We start from the raw sequence: 24,013 nt of genomic DNA on the forward strand, positions 1-24,013 counted from the left end.
AGACCTGCTCTTTCCGTGACATAGACTGACCAGGTGAATCCAGGTGGAAGGTATGATCCCTTATTGATGTCACTTGTTAAATCTAATTCAATCAGTGTAGATGAAGGGGAGGAGACAGGTTAAAGAATTCATTTTAAGCCTTGAGAGAATGTTTTGTATATTCAGTATATATACAGTGTGTATATACAGTTGTGGCCAAAAGTTTTGAGAATGACACAAATATTAATTTTCACAAAGTCTGCTGCCTCAGTTTGTATGATGGCAATTTGCATATACTCCAGAATGTTATGAAGAGTGATCAGATGAATTGCAATTAATTGCAAAGTTCTTCTTTGCCATGCAAATGAACTGAATCCCCAAAAAACATTTCCACTGCATTTCAGCCCTGCCACAAAAGGACCAGCTGACATCATGCCAGTGATTCTCTCATTAACACAGGTGTGAGTGTTGATGAGGACAAGGCTGGAGATCACTCTGTCATGCTGATTGAGTTCGAATAACAGACTGGAAGCTTCAAAAGGAGGGTGGTGCTTGGAATCATTGTTCTTCCTCTGTCAATCATGGTTACCTGCAAGGAAACACGTGCCGTCATCATTGCTTTGCACAAAAAGGGCTTCACAGACAAGGATATTGCTGCCAGTAAGATTGCACCTAAATCAACCATTTATCGGATCATCAAGAACTTCAAGGAGAGCGGTTCAATTGTTGTGAAGAAGGCTTCAGGGCGCCCAAGAAAGTCCAGCAAGCGCCAGGACCGTCTCCTAAAGTTGATTCAGCTGCGGGATCGGGGCACCACCAGTACAGAGCTTGCTCAGGAATGGCAGCAGGCAGGTGTGAGTGCATCTGCACGCACAGTAAGGCGAAGACTTTTGGAGGATGGCCTGGTGTCAAGAAGGGCAGCAAAGAAGCCACTTCTCTCCATGAAAAACATCAGGGACAGACTGATATTCTGCAAAAGGTACAGGGATGGACTGCTGAGGACTGGGGTAAAGTCATTTTCTCTGATGAATCCCCTTTCCGATTGTTAGGGGCATCCGGAAAAAGCTTGTTCGGAGAAGACAAGGTTAACGCTACCATCAGTCCTGTGTCATGCCAACAGTAAAGCATCCTGAGAACATTTATGTGTGGGGTTGCTTCTCAGCCAAGGGAGTGGGCTCACTCACAATTTTGCCTAAGAACACAGCCATGAATAAAGAATGGTACCAAAACATCCTCCGAGAGAAACTTCTCCCAACCATCCAGGAACAGTTTGGTGAAGAACAATGCCTTTTCCAGCATGATGGAGCACCTTGCCATAAGGCAAAATTGATAACTAAGTGGCTCGGGGAACAAAACATCGATATTTTGGGTCCATAGCCAGGAAACTCCCCAGACCTTAATCCCATTGAGAACTTGTGGTCAATCCTGTATGTATATATGTACAGTGGGGGAAAAAAGTATTTGATCCCCTGCTGATTTTGTACGTTTGCCCACTTACAAAGAAATGATCAGTCTATAATTTTAATGGTAGGTTTATATGAACAGTGAGAGGCAGAAGAACGCATGTCAGAAATGTTATAAATTGATTTGCATTTTAATGAGAGAAATAAGTATTTGACCCCTCTGCAAAACATGACTTAGTACTTGGTGGCAAATCCCTTGTTGGCAATCACAGAGGTCAGACGTTTCTTGTAGTTGGCCACCAGGTTTGCACACATCTCAGGAGGGATTTTGTCCCACTCCTCTTTGCAGATCTTCTCCAAGTCATTAAGGTTTCGAGGCTGACGTTTGGCAACTCGAACCTTCAGCTCCCTCCACAGATTTTCTATGGGATTAAGGTCTGGAGACTGGCTAGGCCACTCCAGGACCTTAATGTGCTTCTTCTTGAGCCACTCCTTTGTTGCCTTGGCCGTGTGTTTTGGGTCATTGTCATGCTGGAATACCCATCCACGACCCATTTTCAATGCCCTGGTTGAGGGAAGGAGGTTCTCACCCAAGATTTGACAGTACATGGCCCCGTCAAATGATGCGGTGAAGTTGTCCTGTCCCCTTATCAGAAAAACACCCCCAAAGCATAATGTTTCCACCTCCATGTTTGACGGTGGAGATGGTGTTTTTGGGGTCATAGGCAGCATTCCTCCTCCTCCAAACACGGCGAGTTGAGTTGATGCCAAAGAGCTCCATTTTGGTTTCATCTGACCACAACACTTTCACCAGTTGTCCTCTGAATCATTCAGATGTTCATTGGCAAACTTCAGACGGGCATGTATATGTGCTTTCTTGAGCAGGGGGACCTTGCGGGCGCTGCAGGATTTCAGTCCTTCACGGCGTAGTGTGTTACCAATTGTTTTCTTGGTGACTATGGTCCCAGCTGCCTTGAGATCATTTACAAGATCCTCCCATGTAGTTCTGGGCTGATTCCTCACCGTTCTCATGATCATTGCAACTCCACGAGGTGAGATCTTGCATGGAGCCCCAGGCCGAGGGAGACTGACAGTTCCTTTGTTTTTCTTCCATTTGCGAATAATCGTACCAAATGTTGTCACCTTCTCACCAAGTTGCTTGGCGATGGTCTTGTAGCCCATTCCAGCCTTGTGTAGGTCTACAATCTTGTCCCTGACATCCTTGGAGAGCTCTTTGGTCTTTGCCATGGTGGAGAGTTTGGAATCTGATTGATTGATTGCTTCTGTGGACAGGTGTCTTTTGTACAGGTAACAAGCTGCGGTTAGGAGCACTCCCTTTAAGAGTGTGCTCCTAATCTCAGCTCGTTTCCTGTATAAAAGACACCTGGGAGCCAGATATCTTTCTGATTGAGAGGGGGTAAAATACTTATTTCCCTCATTAAAATGCAAATCAATTTATAACATTTTTGACATGTGTTTTTCTCAATATTTTTGTTGTTATTCTGTCTCTCACTGTTCATATAAACCTAACATTAAAATTATAGACTGATAATTTCTTTGTCAGTGGGCAAACATACAAAATCAGCAGGGGATCAAATATTTTTATCTATTTTTTTCCCACACTGTGTGTATATATATATATATATATATATATATATATATATATATATGCTGCTCAAAACAATAAAGGGAACACTTAAACAACACATCCTAGATCTGAATGAAAGAAATAATCTTATTAAATACTTTTTTCTTTACATAGTTGAATGTGCTGACAACAAAATAACACAAAAATAATCAATGGAAATCCAATTTATCAACCCATGGAGGTCTGGATTTGGAGTCACACTCAAAATTAAAGTGGAAAACCACACTACAGGCTGATCCAACTTTGATGTAATGTCCTTAAAACAAGTCAAAATGAGGCTCAGTAGTGTGTGTGGCCTCCACGTGCCTATATATCCTCCCTACAACGCCTGGGCATGCTCCTGATGAGGTGGCAGATGGTCTCCTGAGGGATCTCCTCCCAGACCTGGACTAAAGCATCCGCCAACTCCTGGACAGTCTGTGGTGCAACGTGGCGTTGGTGGATGGAGCGAGACATAATGTCCCAGATGTGCTCAATTGGATTCAGGTCTGGGTAACGGGCGGGCCAGTCCATAGCATCAATACCTTCCTCTTGCAGGAACTGCTGACACACTCCAGCCACATGAGGTCTAGCATTGTCTTGCATTAGGAGGAACCCAGGGCCAACTGCACCAGCATATGGTCTCACAAGGGGTCTGAGGATCTCATCTCGGTACCTAATGGCAGTCAGGCTACCTCTGGCAAGCACATGGAGGGCTGTGCGGCCCCCCAAAGAAATGCCACCCCACACCATGACTGACCCACCGCCAAACCGGTCATGCTGGAGGATGTTGCAAGCAGCAGAACGTTCTCCACGGCGTCTCCAGACTCTGTCACGTCTGTCACATGTGCTCAGTGTGAACCTGCTTTCATCTGTGAAGAGCACAGGGCGCCAGTGGCGAATTTGCCAATCTTGGTGTTCTCTGGCAAATGCCAAACGTCCTGCACGGTGTTGGGCTGTAAGCACAACCCCCACCTGTGGATGTCGGGCCCTCATACCACCCTTATGGAGTCTGTTTCTGACCGTTTGAGCAGACACATGCACATTTGTGGCCTGCTGGAGGTCATTTTGCAGGGCTCTGGCAGTGCTCCTCCTTGCACAAAGGCAGAGGTAGCGGTCCTGCTGCTGGGTTGTTGCCCTCCTACGGCCTCTTCTACGTCTCCTGATGTACTGGCCTGTCTCCTGGTAGCGCCTCCATGCTCTGGACACTACGCTGACAGACACAGCAAACCTTCTTGCCACAGCTTGCATTGATGTGCTATCCTGGATGAGCTGCACTACCTGAGCCACTTGTGTGGGTTGTAGACTCCGTCTCATGCTACCACTAGAGTGAAAGCACCGCCAGCATTCAAAAGTGACCAAAACATCAGCCAGGAAGCATAGGAACTGAGAAGTGGTCTGTGGTCTCCACCTGCAGAACCACTCCTTTATTGGGGGTGTCTTGCTAACTGCCTATAATTTCCACCTGTTGTCTATTCCATTTGCACAACAGCATGTGAAATTTATTGTCAATCAGTGTTGCTTCTTAAGTGGACAGTTTGATTTCACAGAAGTGTGATTGACTTGGATTTATATTGTGTTGTTTAAGTGTTCTCTTTATTTTTTAGAGCAGTGTATATATATATATATATATATTTCATCATAGTTACTTCTTCCCCACTTGGCTCAATGGGCTGCAGTATGTCCAACAGGTCATGTAAGAAGAGCCCAGTATTGAGGCCTGGTTATTGTGTGCGTGTGAAATGGTTGGCCAACACAAGTGAACTGTGGCCTATAAACGTTTGTCTTTTACCCTTTTATCGATCAGAGCTGTCCTTTGTTGTGTGAGATTACATGATCCACACTTCGACATCAAATATCAATTTTTTTTAATTAATAAATGTAATGAGCCTTATAAAGCTCAATAGAAATTGAATGCCCATATCTGCTCCACCAAAGAACTGGAGTGCCATGGTTTCATGGCTTTGGATTCTTGCTTTGGTGATTTACTTTTGTGCGTCCTGTAAATTATTAACAGATTCTTTAACATGGGGGGGGCACAATGGCAGGGCAGGATCTGGCTGGCGGAGCCCATGGGGCCCAATGGCAGGGCAGGATCTGGCTGGCGGAGCCCATGGGGCCCAATGGCAGGGTAGGATCTGGGTTGATGTTGAGTGATAACTAAGCAGTTTCTCCTTGAGGTCATGTGGTGGGATGAATGCCTACTTGTTAGTGGACAGTAATGACAAGACACAAACATGATATGCTCAGACATTAAGGGCAGAAATGGTTCAACAGGACATTTTATTGCATTTTTACGCAACTATATACTCTCCATTATTGGTGATTGATTTTGATGTATGACCAACAGTTTAAAAGTGACATGAGTGGGTTTCATAAAACAGTCTTTACTTTGATAGTCATAGAGAAAGAGATTAGACAGCTTGGAGCCACGCTATGAGTTTTGGTCTGAAAAGATAAATCCAAAAGACATTTCTCAAGGACTTCCAGTCACAGTAGTATCATTTTCCAGGCTTAGTGTGAGACCGAACATTTCAAAGTTTTTCAAAACAGGTTTTCTTTAGAGCCTTTTGTGAAAAACAGTTAAGAGGCCAGTTCTCACTTATGCAAATGTAAGGCTCAATTGCTTCAGTCGATCAGTTTCACATTGTGTTCGGGAACAGGGGATAAAGTTGAGGGCTTTTTATGAGGAGTTTCAGACAAGCTTTTAATGTGATCAGACAATTCACTTAGTTTAATAGAAACCAATGTAAATATGCTCCATGGTTCTCTATCATTCATTCATTGTCAGATATCTGACTTGAATGGGAATTGCAGTTGTCGTAATTATATTTCTAAGATCTCCTCAGCCAGCAGGGGACTGAGAAAAGGCAAGGCATCAGGGCTGCAGGGTGAAGACAAGAGGCAGACAGGACAGGATTGGTTGGCTGGAGATGTCATGGTCCAAATTAAAGCTAGGCAGATAAGATTGTCTGTCACAGGGCTAACAACAGGCCACCGCAGTCAGACACCTGACCTATCAATTTTCCTGCAATGAAAGACAACTTAGATCTTGATGCCCTGGGCATACCCATGGGAAGTAAGGGTGCTGAGGGTGCTACTCTTTGCACAAAAGTAGCGCACTGGGCCTGCACTAGTATTGGCGGACCTATATAGATGTCTGTAGCGCAGGTAAAAAAGGTAGTTGTATAATTTAAAACTGTATTTTGCAGGATTCAATCATTGGAATTGTAAGAGTTGTTGCCCTGTCCCTTTCTCTGAAATTGTCATTCTAATGGAATCCAGAAAGAACTTAACCCTGTCCTCAAATATTTACATCAAAAGTTGCAAAGTTATGGGCAAAGACACAAAACATCCACTTCAAATTAAATATATTTCTTGATCAAATAACATTGAAAACAACCACTTTTTGTGCAGTATTCATTTACCATTCTGACAAACCACTTAATGTAAATGTACATTACTGTATTGTACATAGGCTGGTTATCTAGGTTTGTACCTGTAGACTTTCCATCACCATGAAGAAAAACAATGACCAATACATTAATTGAGTACATTGAGACATCAAGTGATTTGTGATGATGTGGCTCAGTTGGTAGAGCATGGTGCTTGCAATGCTAGGGTGGTGGGTTTGACTCCCATGGGGCACCAGTACGAAAAAGTATGAAAATGTATGCAAAAAGTTATTCTAGATAAGTGTCTACCAAAAAGGAATGAATAGACCATTTTGGTTTTCACATAGAAAGAAGTTGTATTTGCAAAGTATTTCAAGAAACACAGTTCAAGCAAGTATTTATATATTCCACAAGTATTATCAGATGAACTGTTTTGTACAGATAATTATCAGACTCAAGTTACAAATGCTGGTAAACACTCAAATACATTTAGTTTTTAAAAAAATCACAAAAGTAGTGCACTGGGCCTTTCCTAGTCCTGTATTAGCAGACCAATATATATTTTTTTCTGCAGCACCCCCCAAGCCCCAAACTACTTCCCGCGGCTGTGGCCCAGGGGCTTCAAAGGAGGCCCCTGCTAGCTGAGGGTCACAGCCACTGAGAGCATGGAGCCTGTCTCCCCTGGCAGTCTGTCTGCAGATAGAAGTACAGTACATCTGTAAACATACAAACCCTATAATTACGGACTGAATGAGCAGTATTGCTTGTGTGTTTTCAATATTTTGCATATATGTTTCAAAGGTTTGATGGATTTTTTAAGTAGATGTCAGTTCCGAACAGTTCAGTGTTCCAAACTGCATCCATTCCCTGCATGTTAGTATCTCTGGGGTCCAAGTACTGTACCAGGCAGAGCTCCTTGTGTGGTGTGGCTGGGCCTTGATGCCAGAGATATGGGCTAGTGAAGTGAGGTGCTTCAAGGGTCAAGGAGGGGAGGTCACATGGCAGCATTGATCTGATTGACCTCTGGGCTCTGAAGGAGATCGGGGAGCCACTCAGCCCCCTGCAGCATGTTGACCATTCAGGGCCTGGCCTGAAACCAAAGACCTTTAATGGCATAGAGTCCAGGGGTTGGAACCAAAATTATTTTCCAATCGTTTAGTTATGAACAGAACCATTATTCTATATATTTTTTTGTTCCGTTCCATTGTTCCGACCAGCAAAATAAAGATCTGAACTGTTTCGAACGCCAAAAAGTACTGGTTCATATCGTTCCTTTCTGTTCCTTTTAAAAACTCTGAAATGATTTGTATTTATTTTTTAACATTTAGCTCAACATTAAATTTCTCTATGCCCGACCTAAAAATGACACGTGTTGCACCACCTGGGTGTAAGCCCTTCTATGAGCTACGCCTGGGCTATGCCTAGTAGGGAGCAAGCACAGGGTGTTAAATTGGGACTATCTTCTTTCATGCAGAGAAAATAATAGCAATCTGTATTTTTAAAATGATGTCTCCTTTTCATATTTCACAACCTCCGCAGGCTTTTCGAGAATAGCAAAAATAATACACTTAATTTATGCTACATTATAGCATACTAAATGTGTCTGATCAGACATGAATAAGTAAAGAATAGATGAGCTGCCACCTCCACTCATTTGCCCAGACAAGAGTCAAATAACCAAATATAAGGATGGAGATTCAGTGAAAAGAAATCACATTGATTGATTATCGGACAAGTCAAAGGGTTTTAGACGGTATACAGGCTAGGCTACTACACGAGTGAAGAGCTAAATAATCCACCTGTTATATATGTTCTGATAACACTGTTAGACGAGCAAACTAGACTAAAGATTATCATCATGAAATTATATTTGACCACACACGGCTATTGCTTTAAAGTTATTAAAACGGTTGAATGACTTTGGCAGTTTCAGTAAGCAACAATATGATATATTCCTTCAATGGCATTAGCCTACTTTATTCCAATATTTTGGTACTTCAGTGATATACCATCCAACAGTAATTATTGATTGTCCAGTTGTGGTAAAAAAAAACGTGCATGCATAGTGGTAGGCTTTGCGAAGTGACGGGACATGCCTCGCAAAGTTTAGAACTGCCACGAGGATGGTAACAGCCTAGTAATGGGTGCTGCCTAGCAACCATCATTATGAAGCATCAAATCTCATGAACGCTCACTGCTTTCGCCGGACTTCAACTTATTTTTGGTTGGTGCAACAGGTGTAAATTCTTATCCATGTCAGACGTACAGTAGCTGCACCCAACCTAGCATTTAAGACCAATTTTTTAATGCCCAACTGTTGCAACTGACCCCTGAAGTGTAGGACACACATTTCTTGAGAAATGTACACTCATTATGAACACCCTCTTCGTCGTCCTGTCCGAGCAGCATTATAACTAAACTAGGCTTATTTTACTGAGCCTTATGTCAACACACAACCCTGACTCGGATCCTAGGTTGAGTGGTACCAGCTGCATACTTGAGTGTCTGGGCCGGTTGCATAAAACCCTTTAAGTTAATTGCCCCCTTATCTTTTCCCTTAAAAAGTTTCCTTAACTGTAAGTCAGTCACACAAAACATTTAAAGATGAATTTCCTCCTTAAATTAACTGAAAGCGTTAAGGGTGCCTATGAGGTCACTTAACGGCTTCATTCAGTATGGACATCAATGTAAACAGCATTTGTGAAGGTGAAAGTTGGTTTCAAAATGAAAACATCCACCAGTTACTTAGCTAGCTAAACAGGAAGGTGCGCAATCCAAAGCTACAAAGCTAGTGGGCTAGTTAGCTAGCTAGCTACTCTGTAAACTATATTGACATGCTAGAAAGTAATAGTAACAAGAAACATGGTTTATTATCTTCTGAAGCAATTTGGTTACCCTGTCTTGATTGCTATCTCACAAAATACATGTGATCTCTTTGACGAGACGTTTAGTCAGTGAATCAGGCCGTCTCCATGTTAACCAGATACTCTTTCTGTCATACATGCCTTCAAACTATCGGTTTTCTCCAAATCAGCTCTAACAACGCCCTGGGGTCAGCGTCACACGGTGAATGAAAAACGTAAAAAGCGGGATACATTTGTCAGATGGAGGCGGGCAAATTGGGTGTCTACTTGTCAATCTGCGGGGTACATTTCAACCCTGAGAACTTCCACGGCTATCAACAATGGAAGTAGGGCTTCAGCAAGAAGTTGTTTCTCAAAGTGTATGGTGTCCCTACCATTAACGTGGCTTCTTAAGCATCTCAAACAGCCAGCAGTACCAGCATTATCACTGGCATGGAAGTGAACTGGGTAACTGAAAGAGCTAGCTTACTACCTCCATGCTAACGTTAACTAGCTATAGATCTACCGCATTTAGCTTCCATCTTCCATCTAAATAAAACTGGTAAATCTAACCAAATGTGAACATATCTGCCAGCTCCATGGCCGGTGTCCATATCCCTTTCCTAAAATCTGCCATCAGTCCAGTGTAGGACTGTAGGGAATATCTTCGAGATGCCCTAGTCCATAGCATATGTCAGAATAAAATTCTGCTGGAGGTGTCCATCAACCCATGCGGATCCATCGGACGAACGATCCACATATACAGACACACCCACATACAGAGCCCGAGTGCAGACGGTAAGCAGCTCCCAAAACACAATTTATGGTCAGCTCCAGAAATAAACTTTCCCATTTAATTTTTTTATTTAATCCATTTTATTATAAGACTGTAACGTAACAAAATGTGGAAAAAGGGAAGGGTTCTGAATACTTTCCGAATGCACTGTAAGTATTCAACTCCCTGAGTCAATGTCAACTTGGTAAGCAACTCCAGTATATATTTGGCTTTGTGTTTAAGGTTATTGTCCTTCTGAAAGGTACATTTTTTCCCCCAGTGTCTGTTGGAAAGCAGACTGAAACAGGTTTTCCTCTAGGATTTTGCCTGTGCTTAGCTCTATTCCATTTATTTTTATCCTAAAAAACACCTTAATCCTTGCCGATTACAAGAATACCCATAACATGATGCAGCCACCACCATTCTTGAAAATATGAAGAGTGATACTCTTCATATTTTGTGCTGGATGTGTTGTGTTGGATTTGTCCCAAACATAACACTACATTTTTTGCAGTATTACTTTACTGCCTTATTGTAAACAGGATGCGTGTTTTATGGGATGAATATTTTTATTCTGTACAGGCTTCCTTCTTTTCATTCTGTCATTTATGTTAGTATTGTGGAGTAACTTCAATGTTGTTGATCCATCCAACCGGCAACTGATTTAGGAAGTGTTCTTGTATCTTTGTTGTGACGGGGTGTATCGATACACCATCCAAAGTGTAAAATTATTAATTGCACCATGCTCAAAGGGATATTTAATGTCTGCTTTTTTTTACTCATCTGCCAATAGGTGCTCTTCTTTGCATACCATAGGAAAACATCCCTGGTCTTTGTGGTTGAATCTGTGCTTGATATTCACTATTTGACTTACGGACCTTACAGATAATTGTATGTGTGGGGTACAGAGATGGGTTAGTCAAATCCTGTAAAACACTATTATTGCACAGAGAGTGAGCCCATGCAACTTATTATGTGACTCGTTAAGCAAATTTGTACTCCTGAACTGATTTAGGCTTGCCATAACTAAAGGATTGAATACTTTCGACTTTGACATTATGGGGTATTGTGTGTAGATCAGTGACACAATCTCAATTTAATCCATTTTAAATTCAGGCTGTAAAACAAAATGTGGAAAATGTCAAGGAGTGTGAATACTTTCTGAAGGCACTGTATCTACTGTAATGTACTTAACACATGCCTTTTACCCACCAATAGACTCAGAGAAGTCACTCCTCAAACAGACACACTGACTCTAGCCATCTGGCTATAACCACACAGCGACACAATCACACTGAGTCTAGCCACAAGGAAGTAAACTCTTTCCATTACAGCGTTCAGAAAAGAAACACATATCCCCAAAAAGGGCTTCTTGTGAATCGTACATGCACACTCAACTCAAACAAATGTCGATCCAGTTTTACAGCAGAATGATGTCATTCAGGTTGCGGTTTCCAACGTTCCACTCGAAAACTTTCTGAATATTCTGAACGCCTGCCATGTCATGCAGGGATAACATTCTTCTCCTCCCGCCCTGCCTGATTTACAAGGCATAATTTCTACCAGACCATTAGAACCCATACATTTGGTTTGATGACACCAATTAGCTGTGTCTTTAGCAACACAACAGGCCCCAGGCAGCAGAGCACAATTCCGTGAACGCAGGCCGCTGTTCAGTTATAGCGGATGCAGCGAAATGCTTATGTTACTAGCTCGTAACAATGCAGTATAATGTCAAACAAGTACACAAATAATACAAAATTATCAAGGAATGTCAGAACGAATCCAATTAACAATTCAAATAGCAATGTTTTTATTTAAGTAGGCAAGCCAGTTAAGAACCAATTCTTATTTACAATGACGGCCTGCCCTGGCCAAACCCGGACGACACTGGGCCAATTGTGTGCTGCCCAATGGGACTCCCAATCATGGCCGGATGTTATACAGCCTGGATTCAAACCAGGGACTGTAGTGATACCTCTTGCACTGAGATGCAGTGACCGCTGCGCAGTGACTGCAGTGACCGCTGCGCCACTCGGGAGCCCAAATGTAACAATAATCCAAAGGTAAAGCTATACTAAGAATGGCATGTACAGCAGTAGATATTTTAGAGTGAGCTATGTCAAGAATCCTGTAAATAAATAAATATGTGGTGTATATAAACAGTGTAACTATAATGCAATATACAGTAGTAGAAATAATAGATTGAGCTAAATCAAGAATGCAGTATTTTAATACACAGTACAAAACCCCATGGCAAAATGGATAGAATTGCAGGAAATTAGCTTAGAGTATGGAATATGAATATATACACTGAGTGTACAAAGCATTAGGAACATATGCCCTTTCCATAACATAGACTGACCAGGTGAATCCAGGTAAAAGCTATGATCCCTTATTGATGTCACCTGTCGCCACTTCAATCAGTGTAGATGAATGGGAAAAGACAGGATAAAGAATAATTTTTAAGCCTTGAGACAATTGAGACATGGATTGTGTATGTGTGCCATTCAGAGGGTGAATGGACAAGACAAAAGATTGAAGTGCCTTTGAATGGAGTATGGTAGTAGGTGCCAGGCGCCCTGGTTTGAGTGTGTCAAGAACAGCAATGCGGCTGGGTTTTTCACACTCAACAGTTTCCTGTGTGTATCAAGAATGGTCCACCACCCAAAGGACATCCAGCCGGCTTGACACAACTGTGCAAAGCATTGATGTCAACATGGGCCAGCATCCCTGTGGAACGCTTTCGACACCTTTTAGAGTTCATGCCCCAACAAATTGAGACTATTCTGAGGGCAATATTAGGAAGGTGTTGCTTATGTTTTGTACACTCAGTGTATATATGTGAATGGTGTGTGTAGACAGTATGTGAAGAAAAAAAAGGTGTGTACTGCAGTAGTTACAGTACGTTCAGAAAGTGTTCACACTGCTTGACTTATTCCACATTTTGTTGTTACAGCCTGAATTCAAAATGGATTAAATATAAATTGTTTCAGCCATCTACACACAATACCCCATAATGACAAGGTGGAAACCTGTTTTTATGCATTTTTGTAAATGTATTGAAAATTAAATACATAAATATCTAATTTACATAAGTATTCACACCTCTTTGCTATGACACTCCATATTGAGCTCAGGTGCATCTAATTTCCTTGTCACTACATCTTGATTGGAGTCCACCTGTGGCCAATTCAATTGTTTGGACATGATTTGGAAATAAACACACCTGTCTTTATAAAGTCCCACAGTTGAAAGTGCATGTCAGAGCAGAAACTGTACCATGAAGTCCAAAGAACTGTCCATAGATCTCCGAGATATAATTGTGATGAGGCATAAAGTACAGTACCAGTCAAAGGTTTGGACACACCTACTCATTCAAGTGTTTCTCTTTATTTTTACTATTTTCTACATTGTATAATAATAGTTAAGACATCAGCACTATGAAATAACACATATGGAATCATGTAGTAACCAAAAAAGTGTTAAACAAATCAAAATATATTTTATATTTGAGATTCTTCAAAGTAGCCACCCTTTGCCTTAATGACAGCTTCGCACACTCTTGGCATTCTCTCAATCAGCTTCACCTGGAATGCTTTTCCAACAGTCTTGAAGGAGTTCCCGCATACGCTGAGTATTTGTTGGCTGCTTTTCTTTCCCTCTGCGGTCCAACTCATCCCAATTGTGTTAAGGTTGGTTGATTGTGGAGGCCAGGTCATCTGATGCAGCACTCCATCACTCTCCTTTTTGGTCAAATAGTCCTTACACAGCTTGCAGGTGTGTTGCGTCATTGTTGTGTTGAAAAACAAATGATAGTCCCACTAAGCGCAAACCAGATGGGATTGCGTATTGCTGCAGAATGCTGTGGTAGCCATGCTGTTTAAGTGTGCTTTGAATTGTAAATAAATCACTGACAGGGCAAAGCACCCCCACACCATCCCACCTCCTCCATGCTTCACGGTGGGAACCACACATGCAGAGATCATCCGTTCACCTACTCTGTGTCTCAAATTTGGACTCATCAGACCAAAGCACAGATTTCCACCGGTCTAATGTCCATTGCTCTTGTTCCAAGCAAGTCTCTTTCTCTTATTGGTATCGTTTAGTAGTGGTGTCTGTGCAGCAATTTGACCATGAAGGCCTGATTCACGCAGTCTCCTCTGAACAGTTGATGTTGAGATGTGTCTGTTACTTGAACTCTGTGAAGCATTTATTTAGGCTTGATGGTTTTTGCGACTGCACTTGAAGCAACTTTCAAAATTCTTGACATTTTCCGAATTGCCTGTCTTAAAGTACGTCGGTGGCACTGTATTATCCTCAAAGCGAGTGAAGAAGGTGTTCAGCTTGTCCGGAAGCAAGATGTCGGTGTCCGCGATGTGGCTGGTTTTCCTTTTCTAATTCGTGATTGCAAATAATTTTATTACATTTTTGACATGCGTTTTTCAGGATTTTTTTGGTTGTTATTCTGTCTCTCACTGTTCAAATAAACCTACCATTAAAATTATATGGGCAAACGTACAAAATCAGCAGGGGATCAAATACTTTTTTCCCTCACTGTACGGTCTTGTGTCTGAGCCGTTGACTGGGACTCAACTTTATCCCTATACCGACGTTTAGCCCGCTTGATTGCTTTGCGGAGGGAATAACTACACTGTTTGTATTCTTCCATATTCCCAGTCTTTTTGCCCTGGTTAAATGCGGTGGTTCACACTTTCAGTTTTGCTTGAAAGCTCCCATCTATCCATCTATCTGGTTGGGGTAGGTTTTAATAGTCACAGTGGGTACAACAACTCCTATGCACTTCCTGATAAACTCATTCGCCGTATTGGTATATGTGTAGATATTGTTTTCTGAAGCTGCTCTGAACATATCCCAGTCCGCATGATCAAAACAATCTTGAAGCTTACAGCCAAAGCAACACTGGAATGACTTCAGAACTAAAATGTCCGTGTGGCCCAGCCAAAGCCCAGACTTGAATCTCAATGAAAATCTGTGGAAAGACTTGAAGATTGCTGTTCCCTGCCACTCTCCATGTAACTTAACAGAGCTTGAGTAATCCCCAAATCCAGATGTCTAGAGTTTATACAGACATACCCAAGATGACTCAAAGCTGTAATCACAGCCAAAGGTGCTTCTACAAAGTATTGACTCAGGGGTGTGAATAGTTACGTACTTTCTGCATTTCATTTTCAATCATTTCTAAAAACATGTTTTCACCTTGTCATTATGGGGTATTGTTTGTGAGAAAGAATATAGATATATAGTCCATTTTGAATTCAGGCTGTACACAACAAAATATGGAATAAGTCTTAGTTCATGAATACTTTCTTAAGGCACTGTATATAGGATGAGCCATGACTAGAATACAGTTTAAACATATTAAGTGGGTAACCATTATTAAAGTGACCAGTGTTTAATGACTCTCTGTACATTGGACAGCAGTCTCTAAGGTGCAGGGTAGAGTACTGAGCGGAGGCCGGATAGTGATGACTGTTTAACAGTATGATGGTCTGGAGATAGACGCTGTTTATCAGTCTCTCAGTCCCAGCTTTGACGCACCTGTACTGTCTCCGACTGGTAGGAGGATGAACAGGCCGTAGCTCAAGTGGCTGAGGTCCTTGATGATATTCTTGGCCTTCTTGTGACACCGGTATCTGTAGATGTCCTGGAAGGCAGGCAGTATGCCCCCAATGGGGCGTTGGGCTAATCGCACCACCCTTTGGATATCCCTGTGGTTGCGGGCGGTGGGAAGGGTCAACCTAGGGGAGTTTACAGGGAATTTACCCCCTGGTGCAGTTTTAGCCAACCTAGCTAGCACAGCCAATGGGAAATTTGAGTATAACAAATGATCTGATAGTGTTTTGGCTGTTCATGTTGATTATAGGTTTGCCAGTATCTGTGTGCTGCCACAGGAGGCTAGAACTATTGAAGTGCAACTATTCAGCCCCACTGGCTCTCAATCTGATCATTAGGTCAACCTAGCCTCTGTGCCCAGACACCAAGGGTCTGCTGAGTTTTCCCAGGCCCTGTGGATGGACACACAGCCCCCAGCCTACCCTGGCCTGGTGATGTTGAGAGAGGTAATTCAAAGTGACTGATAGAACACAGAGCTCTGGTGTGGTTTGGGCATCCTCCCCACAGAACAGAGCTGCAGAGGGGACGGGCCTTCAGCAACCATCCTGACTGGCTGTCTCTGGCCTTGGGCTGGGGCTCTGTTCAAAGACCCACAAAAAAATCCTTGAGATGTTTGTGTTTGTAACCACCTTCACAAGCACATGACCGCTGTTCAGTCTAGAAGAGATATAGTTAAAACACCTGTTCTTACTACTGAAAACCACATGTGGGTACTTCAGTGTTTCATTGTATTGTGTATGTGGGATGGCCTTGATGTGACCCTCTGTGATCAGAGTTAACCACAGAGGCTACAGCTAAATCTCAGGGCTGAATGTGGCTGACTTTCTGACTCTGACACCGGGTCACCTCCCTTTGCAAGTAATAATAAGTCACTAATTCACCGTGCATGATGTAACAGTGCAGTCAAGCGCTGCCAGAGAGACTGAAATTCTAGCCCCATTTATGCTTGGTGCTAACATGAGTCCTTTGTCCTGATCTTGTGGGCACATTCTGAATGTGCCCACATTTTCAGAAATGTGTCAACACATGGTATTAAAATGTGTCTGTTAACCATCCACTATGTCTACATTGTTACCTCCCTTATGTATGTTATATCACAGCAATTCTTTCAAAATAATATTTATTTATTGTAAAACACATATTGATGTAATCAGTCAATGGTGCCACCTGTCAATGAGTTTAGAGAATGGAATAATTATGATTTACACTTGTAAGATATCCAAACACAATGCGTGTCTGACTACCTACAGAGGTGGGCAGGATAATCTGATTACAATCAGATCACAATGTATCTTTTGATTGTTTACACCTGTCTAAAAATGTGGGCACAATCAGAATGTGTACAAGATCAGGACAAAGGACGCAAGTTAGAACCAGATATGAATGGGGCTTAAATGAAGGCTTTTCTTAATGCCATTGACCAAAATGTCGGAGTTTCTGATCTGTTGCTTGTTCCACTGCCTGGCAGTCTCTTTCTCTCTCGCTCTCTCTCTCACAGACACACACACACATACATATACACACACAAAACCTGACGCAAACACTCAAACCCTGACATACACACACACACACACACACACACACACACACACACACACACACACACACACACACACACACACACACACACACATATGCTGTGTTTGTTTCAAGTAAATCTGTAGTCAGCTGACAAACTCAGGCACACCAGGGTTTTTCTGAGCGTGTCAGTGTGACTCTGCTGCCTCTCTCATGCTGTGTGCCATGGACAGGCCTGACTGGGGACCAGACCTGACTTTGATCAGTAACCAGAGATGGTTACTCTCAGCCACAACCCCAGCCTATAGAACCCAACTAGGAGGAATGTGTTGGCCTGCCACTGTGCCACCCTGCTGGGTTGGACTGACCCCTCAGAGCCTGTTGGGTTAGGGTTAGGTTAGCCCTCACCTTGTAACTACAACAGGACAAAAGGACAGTGGCCAGACCAGCTAATCTCAGCTCTCCCAATATAAAAGGAGAAACTCCCTGCAGGGAGATGACTCCAATAAAGCCTCTTTGTTGTGAGGGGAGTTGACCACTAGGCTAAGGCTACATCTCAGGCCAACATTAAATGCTATGACTCTGGGTTACAGGGAAACAATCCCCCCTGTGGCTGGCTGTCCTCCAATTGCTGTTAGGAAAGAAAAGAGGAAATGGGCGAGACAAAATAATCTGATTTATTGAGGTCTTTGCGGAGGAGAGTTTTTATTTATGTTTTTATTTAACCTTTATTTAACCAGGAAGGGCTCATTGAGATTTAAAATCTCTTTTTCAAGAGCGTCCTGGCCAAGATAGGCAGCGCCAAGTCATTACAAAAATTACAGACAAACAACATGAAAAACTACAAGTAATCTAGTAAAAACCATAGAATTAACAAAGAATATAACAAAATCAAAAACAGCAAATTAAAAACATTGACATGTCAGGGAATCAGTCTCAAGATCATTCATCAGTGATTTCAAAATACCAATCGGAAGTTCTTCCAGTTTAAAAGTATTTTGTAAGGCGTTCCAAGACGATGGCGCAGAGTACACAAAAGCCCTTTTACCAAATTCAGTTCGGACATTTGGAACAGTTAGCAAGATAAAGTCCCGCGAACGAAGAGAGTACCCACCACATTTCTGAACAATACAAATGCCCAAATAAAAAGGTAGTAAACCCAAAATGGCTTTGTAAATAAAAGTATACCAGTGACTGAGCCTACGAGTGACTAGAGAAGGCCAGCCAACCCTGGTATATAAAGTGCAGTGGTGCGTGAGGGTTTTGCATTTTAAAATAAATCTCAAAGTGCCATGGTAAAGGGTGTCAATTGATCTCAAACACTGAGCGGAAGCATTCATATATAAAATATCCCCATAGTCTAGTAAAGGCATAAATGTAGCTGATACTAGCCACCTTCTGGCTTCAAAAGAAAAACAAGCCTTATTCCTAAAATAAAATCCTAATTTCAGCTTCAATTTTTTTGTATGCATTTGAATATGCATTTTAAAAGAGAGGCCATCATCAATCAAAATTCCAAGATATTTATATGAGGTTACAACCTCAATCTCCTTGCCCTGACAGGTAGTAATAGGTGAAAGGTTCAGAGGTCTATTTCTTGCTTTAGAAAACACCAGTAGTTTAGTTTTGTCAGTATTGAGGATAAGCTTCAATTGAGACAAGGTATGTTGAACAGTATTAAAAGCAGTTTGCAAGTTCTGGAAAGCTTTTGTAAGAGATCAAGCACAACAGTAAATAACAGTATCATCAGCATAAAAATGAAGTTGTGCATTTTGGACATTTTTGTCTAAATTATTTATATAAATAGTGAATAAGAGAGGACCAAGTACAGAGCCTTGGGGCACACCATTTAAGACAGACAATTTAACAGACCTAAGCCCATCAAATTGAGTGCACTGAGTTCTATCAGACAGATAGTTAACAAACCATGCAACTGCATGCTCTGAAAGACCTACACTCGACAATCTCTGCCTTAGTATAGCATGATCAACTGTATCAAAAGCCTTAGAGAGATCAATAAAAAGTGAGACACAATGCTGTTTTTTGTCAAGAGCTTCAGTGATATCATTTAAAACCTTCATGGCTGCTGTAATTGTGCTATGCTTCTTCCTGAAACCCGATTGGAACATTGATAAAATAGAGTTAGTATATAAAAACTCTTTTAGCTGGTCACTCACAAGGGTTTCAAGTATTTTCACCAGGGGTGACAGCTTTGAGATTGGCCTATAATTATATAAAAGAGTTGGATCTCCCCCTTTTAAAAGTGGCAGGACAAATGCTGATTTCCAGATCTTTGGAATTTCATTACATTCCAGGGTTAGATTAAACAGATATGCAAGTGGTTCAGCTATGAAATCAGCTGCCAGATTTTAAAAGCAGGGATCCAAAAGATCAGGACCTGCAGAGTATATTATTGGGAAATATTTAGTCAATTAAAATGATTTTGTGAACTCCCTATGAAATGAGGCCTTATCCTTTATTCCAGTGAAGTGCACAAACACTTGAAAGGATACTATTTAGAAGAAAAAGTGTTATGGAGTTGAAGTGTTATGTTTTGCTCAGAAGTAGATGAGATCTCTGTTTGTTTTGTTCAGAATGGTCCCACCAGTATAATTCTTCCTGGCATTTAATGATCCCATCGCACTCTTTACAATCATTTGTGCAATCACAAAGAAAAAATAGAAACCAAATTCTTCTAGATTTGAACTGAGTTGAGTCCAGAATTGATTGCAGGCATTTTAGAATACGGTTCATGTAAATGTTTCTCGAGCAATTGACACATCTGAAAATGCCAGAATAGTCTGTGTATTTCCTGTGTTCGCTGCAATATTTGGTGGCAGTAATGTCCTCTGATGTGCCCAGCTTTCAGAGCAGTCTCTTCAGGATGAGGGTCTTTGAGGAGAGGTGGTCATGGCAGGTCATGTAATTATGAATTCTCCTTACTGAATGGCCATCTTGAAGTGTTTCAGTTGCCATGGAGATTACATGTTTTATACGTCCCTACCAACAGTCTGGGTTTTTCTATCAATTCTATGTCTCTTTTGGGAAAACAAGTCAAAACTCTTCCAATTAGCATTTCTGCAATACTTGGAAACAGATTTGATACTTGGAAACTGGAGGATAATTAGTTTTGTGAAGATGAATTATGCTATAACATTTCTCCTCTCGGTTAAGCTGCTTTCTTCTATTATGCCAACTATCTCAAACATAGTGTTATCTATGTATGGATGTATGAATATTTTGAACTGGATAACCACAGCAATACACAGTTTTAACATAAACACCATTGAACTGGAAGTACAGTTATAAGAGGTGTTATGACATAAAGAGAATAAAAACACAAGGAAAGGAGTCAAGCAAGCACTCTTGCCAAATAGTGTTTGTTCATGATTCCTGAAATAAACCTATGATTCCCTCCTGCTGAGAGAGAGTCAGAGGAGAGGAGGAGGAGGCCACCACAAGGAACAATAAGGAGAGTAAATATTTGGTCCATCTTTGTGCGGCGCTGAGTTTAGCTGTCACAGCAGATGGATGAAGAGACGGGGAAGATTGCATGGATTGGTGTGTGACTCCAGCATTACCCACCATAAACAAATCGTGTGTGAAATGAAGTATGGTTTTAATTGGCGGTTTAAATGTTTACAGCATAGGCTATATCAAAGCCTCTATCGAATCTCTCTGTGTACATTACGTGGATGCTATTAGAAAAAAGGACAAGGTTTACATTAAAACATGGATACAGATGTAGGACCTTAATTTGATCACTCTTTTGTTGCTGAGCACAGCAGGAAATGCAAACTTGTAGTTTATTCAAGGTTTAAAAAGGCCTCTAAAGTTAGCAATTTCCACTTTAAAATATCAGACTTGATTTGCCCTAATGTAAAATGTATCAACTCCTACAAAATAAATTTATTAATTATAATCCACATAATAATTAACATTTCCTGTTGCTGCAGGATTATTTTCCTGCTGTAGCAAACTGGCTCAAATTAAGATCCTGTGTGTGTACTTCGATAATTCATTGATGTATTTCACACACAAACAAACACATCTCTTTGACCTTGCCGTCTGTCAGCGTTCAGAGGCCCAACGTCTTTATTTCATTGATCAACTACCCAAAGTAAACGAACAAGCTGACCTAGAATAGCCATGTGTTGGCTCTAGGCACCTGACACCAGCCTAATGCATTACAGTAGGGGAACTCTGCCACTGCTGACCAGTGTCAGTGTTGTCTCAGATGAAGAGAGAGAGTGAGGAGAAGAAGAGGGAAGGGAAACAGGGTTAGGGTGCATCCCAGGCCCCCCTTGAGTCTCTCTTTGAGCTCTGCTCCACATTAGGGTGGCAGTAAATCAGGCATTGTACCACACCCTGCCGCCCCATGCTGGGGAAACCCTCTCTCACTGAGAGGGAAGGGAGCTGCTGTAGCATTAACATGTCACTGTAGATTAGCCTATACAGAGTTCATGTGTTTCTGTACCGGGTTATATTGTTTGCATATACTAGTTAACTGTGAATCAGATCACTTTTTTTAGGGGTTGGTGTTCATGGGCTGAGAGAGGAGTTATATCTCTCTGGGAGATGTCATGTCTTGCTCACCTAGTAAACAGGAGGATTCCATGTTCTTTAGCAGATCCATCCACTTTTTCAGTTGAACCTAAGTGATGTCATGACCGAAGAGGCAAAGATTGCTGTACAGAGACGAGAGTACAGTGAAATGTGCAGACCCTATTTCTCTTTACTCTAACTCTCTTTCTCTCTTTTCACCCACATACACATACACAGATGTCAGAACCACATCCTAATGGGTAAATTTTTCTTGCTCACCCAGTGTTGGTGTTACAGCTGCTCCTGCCACGCCCTCTACTGCCTATCCTGTGTCTCCTTGACCTGCCGCAACTCCCCCAGTGCTCTCTCCCTCTCTCTCTGTGTGTGTGTGTGTGTGATTGTGTGGGTGGAGACAGGTGTGCTGAGTTAGAGCAGATCCCCCACCACCTGCAACCTGTTCCATAATCAAGACCTCTGCAAATACTCAGTCCTGCCACTTCCACACTGCCAGATCGTAATCTCTGCTCAGTCAGTCTACGGTTCTAGCCGTTTGTTACTATTTAGATCCTGTTGTGCCTGTTTTCCTTGCCTGACACGGTTTTCCTCTCCACTACAGTTCTGCCCGCTCTGGTTCCTGTCTCCAGTCCTATGTCTCCTCATCCTGCTACTCTGCCCTGGATTCCCCACTCTACTGCTCCCTTGGATTCCCCTCCGGACCTGCTTACCCTGTCCCAACCCCTCTCGCTCCAGCCTCAGCCTCCGCACCTGGTTTCCTGCAACCCACCCGAGCTTCCCCTGGCCTGCACTCCATCTCCCCCATGTTTCAATAAATACCTTGGTTACTTCATCCCAGTCTCCTCGTCTGAGTCTGCTCTTGGGTTTCCCTGTTCCACTCCGCATAACAGTTGGGTTGACGGGGGCTGGGTCCGGGTGTAGGCAGTGGTTATTTCCAGCTGGAGAGCAATGTGGATACCTGGAAAAGGGGGTTGGGGCTGGGGCAGAGTGATAGGGCCGGCACTGGAGCTGCCGTGAGCTGCAGTGAGCTGCAGTATGCAGCCAAGGGGATTAGAGTCACTGTCAGACAGAGAAAGGGCCGAGAGGTCCACAGGAAATGATCTATGTGCATAAAGGCAGGAGGCAGTGCAGCGAGTCCAGCTCCAATACCAACCCAGCACTGGGGGAAAAAGGAAAGTGAAAGGTCAGTAGAGCATTAGTGAGTAGAGCACAAAGGAACAATAGAGAAAGAGCTAGCAGAGGCCATCACATGGAGAGGAAGGGAAACAACTGCTCTAGGTTAAAAAATATATATATAATAATATTAAAAGAAAGACATGGATTGCTTCCTTGTTTTCTACAGTACCTTTTGAATGCCCAGGCTCAGTTGTCTTCCCTCTAGGGTATTTTCATGGAGAGACTAGGAATGCCTGTGGATTTGATGTCTGTCAGACATTTCCTCTTGGCTGTGTTTGGCAGGCGGGGGTGGGGGAGAGGTGGGGGCATTTGGTGGGTGGAGGGTAGCTGCGCATGGATGGTCCTTAGTAATATGTGCTGGCGGAGGAAAGACATTGCTCAGGCATGTGTTGGAGGAAATGCGGCAGTTTGGCGATGAGGCCCGTCCTGTGAAGTCAGAGTTTTAAAAAGTTGTTTTACCGAGTCATTGCTCTTTTTATTAGCAACAACAATCATAAGTCTGGTAATTGGTTCTGGCAGAAGAGATTTGCCTCACAATTAGACCAAGATTTGAACCAAAACAAATGGAGTCTGCCAGTGCTTGCTGACCATCAGTAATACATACCTGATAATGTTATGAAAAGGATCAGTGCCACTTCAATAATAGAGAACGTACGAGACTTACTCCAGATGTATTCCTGTATTTTCTTCTTCATACATTCCAATCTAAACACTCCATTCAAGCACGTCATGCATGTCGGAGGAGAGATGAGAAATAACAGCCGCAAGCAAACTTGAGCCAAAAAACAAACAAATAAACACGGCATATCCAAATCAAAAGGGCTTCAAAAGGGGTATTCAGAAAGAGCTGACGACGATAGAACAACTAGATCCTTTCATGTGAGACAAGGACCATCATGTGCCCTCTGCAGCTTTCTCTCTCTCTTCTATCTCTCTCTCACACTCACTCTTTCTCCTCTCTCTCCCTCCCTCTCTCTCTCCCTCTGATGGCAGAGGATCAAATGCCGAATGCTCTTCCCTTTCTTTCCACTGGTGTGCGTGGCCAAAGAGCTCTATTTTCATGTCATCAAACGAATGTAAATGCCTACCGTTTGCTAAAC

At 42.4% G+C, this 24,013-nt stretch overlaps 1 long non-coding RNA gene across 1 annotated transcript in view; it reads left to right on the forward strand.

Moving 5' to 3' along the window:
* LOC115154353 (uncharacterized) overlaps positions 1-22,459 on the forward strand; it is a 47,529-nt gene extending 25,070 nt beyond the window's left edge. Inside the window, exon 5 of the long non-coding RNA XR_003867875.1 lies at positions 22,339-22,459. This is a non-coding gene — a long non-coding RNA (uncharacterized LOC115154353). The remainder of the gene's footprint in view (positions 1-22,338) is intronic.
* The last annotated feature ends 1,554 nt before the right edge of the window (positions 22,460-24,013 follow it).

This window comes from Salmo trutta, chromosome 19 (assembly GCF_901001165.1).
Source record: "Salmo trutta chromosome 19, fSalTru1.1, whole genome shotgun sequence".
In the NCBI taxonomy this organism is placed as follows: Eukaryota; Metazoa; Chordata; class Actinopteri; order Salmoniformes; family Salmonidae; genus Salmo; species Salmo trutta.